Source organism: Denticeps clupeoides, chromosome 18 (genome assembly GCF_900700375.1).
Source record: "Denticeps clupeoides chromosome 18, fDenClu1.1, whole genome shotgun sequence".
NCBI classification, from domain to species: Eukaryota; Metazoa; Chordata; class Actinopteri; order Clupeiformes; family Denticipitidae; genus Denticeps; species Denticeps clupeoides.
This window is the reverse complement of record NC_041724.1, coordinates 18,319,633-18,324,066: the sequence shown is the minus strand read 5'-3', so window position 1 is coordinate 18,324,066 and position 4,434 is coordinate 18,319,633. Positions and strand designations below refer to the sequence as shown.

Below are 4,434 nucleotides of genomic sequence, written 5' to 3'. Positions count from 1 at the left end.
AGCCCGAAAGCCCTTGATGGTTTAAACATCCACTAAACATATAAAGACCTATACCTGCATAATGGCCAGAATCTCAACTAAAATTTATTTAAACAGAACACAACCACATAAACAAGGAAACAGCAAAATATGTTGCTTCCAGCTGCCACGGCAGTGTGAAAATCGAGAAGCACAAACGCTCGACCTAATGGGACAAAGATGCAGTTTAAAAAAATGAAAAGAAAAGGGTGCAAGGGCCATAAAATACAGTTTAAACAGAAAATGGGAATAGGGAAAAAAAAAACAACATTCATGAAAAGACCTGTAATCAGAAGATTGCCGGTTCGAAAAAACTCAAGTTTTCTTTTAACACATACATGTCTCACACATTGTAAATAAAATAAATAAAATAAAAACTGGGAGAAAGCTGTCTTTGAACATGCTAGTTCTGATCACATGCAGACATTAAATCAACCGCTGACTGCATCAGGCACCATTGAATATCACTGAACATCAATAAATACCTCTCCTTACTGTGGGTGGTAACGCATTTTTTTAATATAGAAACTGAAAATCCAGCAATTAAAGGCACTTCCATTTTTTTAATGTTTTTTTCAATCTCTACTTTGTTTTAAGTCATTGTAAAATACCTTAAAATAAACTAAATGTTTATTGGTTAGTTCTGTATACATTTGCAGAGTCTGCTTTTACAACAAAGTAAAGCTTAGCATGTCTGGAGTTTCCATGCCGTATCCATGCAATTCTTTCATATTTATACACCTACTAAGAAAAGAGGACACCAGAGATGGAGAGTGAGAATCAGAGAGAATGGGAGAATGAGAGAATGAAGACACAGTTAACCACAAGACTCCCTTGTCTATCCTGAAGAGGCTTGGAATTTGGGGCTCAGCTCAGCTCACCTTTTCTCCCTCTACATAAGATCACTTGGTGAGGTCATTTCCTCAAATGGGAAATCCTACCATTGCTATGCCGAATGCACACAACTCATCTTCTCTTTTCCTCCCTCTCTGCATGTCTAATTGACAACTCATCTTGGATGACAGGCCATCAATATTAATTCCAGCAGATTCTTCACCACATCAGGATCTTGCTATTTACCTAGACAACTCACAGCTCTCTCCTTCCACAACAGCCTGCAACCTTTTAGTAACAATAGACAACCAACTCTCCTTCTCGAATCACATCAGCAATCTTTCCTGCTCATGTAGATTCTTTCTCTACAATATCAGAAAATCTGTCCTTATCTGTCAACACAGGCCATCCAGATACTGGATCAGTCCTTAGTAATCTCACGACTGGACTTCTGCAACTCCCTTCTAGCTGGTCTACCTCTAGGTACCATCCGACCTCTACAACTCATACAAAATGCAGCAGCATGACTGATCTTCAACCTTCCCAAATTCTCCCACACCGCCCCTCTGCTACGTTCCCTCCACTGGCTCCCAGTAGCTGCATGCATTAGGTTCAAAATACTGATGCTGGCCTACAAAGCCAAACATGGAGTAGCACCATCCTACCTCACAGCCCTTATTACACCTCGCACTGCACCTTGTATACTCCGAGCCTCAAGTACTGCTCGCCTCATTCCTCTCTCTCTGAAGGTAAAAGGAAGACACTCATCTAGACTCTTCTCTGTCTTGGTAGTGGAATGAACTTCCCCTTGAGGTCAGAACAGCTCAGTCACTGAGCACCTTCAAATGGCATTTCAAGACCTTTCTCTTTAGAGAATATTTAGATTAATTTGTAACCTTCTTATTGTCTGTCTTATTTATAGAAACTACAGCAGAGTGAAAAAAAAGATTGTATTCATAGTTGGTGGTCCTAGTGAACCAGAATTGATCACTTCATCGTTGGTTGCATGGAAGCACGTTGTAAGTCGCTCTGGATACAGGCACCTGCCAAATGCCTTAAATGTAAATGTAAATGGATGGGGCACTCTGAGGGAGGGGCAATGCTGTCCAAAGCCTGGCTCTGCAGCAGGTGGCATGGGACAGTTGCATTCAGTACTGGAACATCTGTTGAAGACAATGTTCAATGAAGACGATGGACAATCATCTGTGGAACATCAAGTCGAAGACAACGAGACAGGTTCAGTCAGATTAAGTAGCTAGTAGCAAAGACATAAATCCACAATCAGTGGGCCTCGTCTAAGATGGCCGACGGGTCTTCATACTGGACGCCAACCCTGACCTTGTTTGCGTGGGACCCTGGTGGTCTAGTGGTTAGGATTCGTCGCTCTCACCGCCGCGGCCCGGGTTCGATTCCCGGTCAGGGAAAGTTTGTAAGGTTTTATTTATTAATTCTGTTCAGGATTTGGGTGGTAGCAGCCTAGTGGGTAACACACTCGCCTATGAACCAGAAGACCCGGTTTCAAATCCCGCTTACTACCATTGTGTCCCTGAGCAAGACACTTAACCCTAAGTTGCTCCAGGGAGACTGTCCCTGTAACTACTGATTGTAAGTCGCTCTGGATAAGGGCGTCTGATAAATGCTGTAAATGTAAATGTAAATGTTTGCGGCTGAGTGGCCATCCCCTTGGGCGTTCACACATCTCCAGCGGGCCCGGTGATGGAACAGCGGCCATGACAAAAATAAACCTGTTTGCATTAGGGATGAACAATTCATAACTGAGGGGAAAATTGTCATTGTCAATGTACCCCATAGAATGAAGTTGCTCTGCTCATGGAGGGTTCAAACCAGTGCACTGTAATGCATGTCTTCATGCAGTTTCATGCTTAACCACAACTGCTCAAAAAATAATAATAATAATTTACATGTAACCCATATTTTTATTTCTGCCCTGTAGAGTCAGATGCTTTTTTAACACATTACATGAATTTCATTTTTCTGTACCTTACACATATAGTATTACTAAGTTCAAAGTGCCTTATAGTACCAGAAAATACATTGATGAGTCACAAGTCACAAGTTTACATTGTTTACATATCATTTATATGTTTACTTGTGACTTCAGCATGGTAAAGTTGAAAGGCATTGTAGTGACAACCCAGAAAGAAAAGAGAGTCACTGAAAATGTCGGCATTACTCTAAAATACTCCAAGCACATTTTTGGACTTGTGTGCCCTCGGTTAGGTGCCAATTGAAAGACTTTTGCAGTGCTGAAAACCCAGAGGAGCCCCCTTCCCCCATGACCTGAGAAACCCCACAACTTAAATTGAAGTCATCCAACAATCCTACTGAGACTCCATGTTTAATTGCTTGGTATTATTGCAATGTGCCCATTCCTCTCCGGGAATTCTGTGCTCCTTTGCTCTCGGTGGGCAGCAAAAGGCTTAATTGAATTCCGGAATAAGGCCAGCCTCTGTTTCCCCTGTCACGGGGAATCTAAATAGAGCTCTCACTGGTTTGGAGCAACAGGGGAGCTGTCCTTGGAGCTGGAAAAGCTGGCTTTGTGTCAAGCCTCACGCTGTGCCTGTTGTGTTTAGTGCCAGGGCAGGAGCAGCAACCTCGGCAGCGAAGTTCTCTGTTTGCTTTGATCCACCTTGGGACTCGACTGCAGCCTGTTTCACAAATGGATTAAAACAGCAGACCCTGTTGCTAGAGGATACAGAGGAAGGAATTAGCCAGAGGAGGGAAGGAAATATTTGGAAACAACAACACAAAAATTGTGTCTTTTTCTATACAGAGGAAAGCACACTGTGACAGATTGCTGTTATTCATCAAGTGTCATGGATTTCAAGCAAGAATAATGCAGCAGTGATCAAGAATTGTTTTGCCAATCACATTAACCCAGAGAGGGCCCAGGCTCTTTCAGGATTAAAAGCAAGGGAACAGTGTGTAAATGGCTTGTGTTCCACCTGCACGAGACAGTCATGTGCAAAAAGTTCAAAGTCTTTAATGCTGTAAATATGTGCACATTATGTAATGTCAGAAATTATTAACTACTCATTAGAGGGTTCATATTGCTTTGCAAATATTTTATTTATTCTTTATGGAAACTTGTTTATACTTTATTGAAACACACTTGCCTTTGAACTGGAAGACAACAAAATCACAGGTTCAAAGAAGATAGTGGGAATGCCCATATTCCATTTACAATTGGATACTGTTTTAATGATATGCAAAGACATGCATATTGTCCAGGTACGGACAATGCAGAATGCAGTTATGTGCAGAACATCTAATTATGTCCAGGATAAATCAAGGCTTTTTTTTAGTGCAATAGCATTGGAATGTTTTTATTTCAATGATAGATATTTAAATAAGAATTGTTCTCCTCAATATTTGTTCCCATATAGCAAAAAACAAGCTATATGGGAGTGTCACCTTTTATCACTGCTGCTGCCTCTAATTACAAAAATCAAAATTTAAAGATCAACAAATACAAAGTGAAGTGATTGTCACATGTGATACACAGCAGCACAGCACACGGTGCACACAGTGAAATTTGTCCTCTGCATTTAACCCATCACC

At 41.3% G+C, this 4,434-nt stretch overlaps 1 non-coding gene across 1 annotated transcript; it reads left to right on the top strand.

Annotated features, from left to right (window-relative positions):
• The first annotated feature begins 2,204 nt into the window (after nt 1–2,204).
• Nucleotides 2,205–2,276, top strand: trnae-cuc (transfer RNA glutamic acid (anticodon CUC)). The gene has a single exon. It is a non-coding gene; the product is annotated as a tRNA-Glu (tRNA).
• The last annotated feature ends 2,158 nt before the right edge of the window (nt 2,277–4,434 follow it).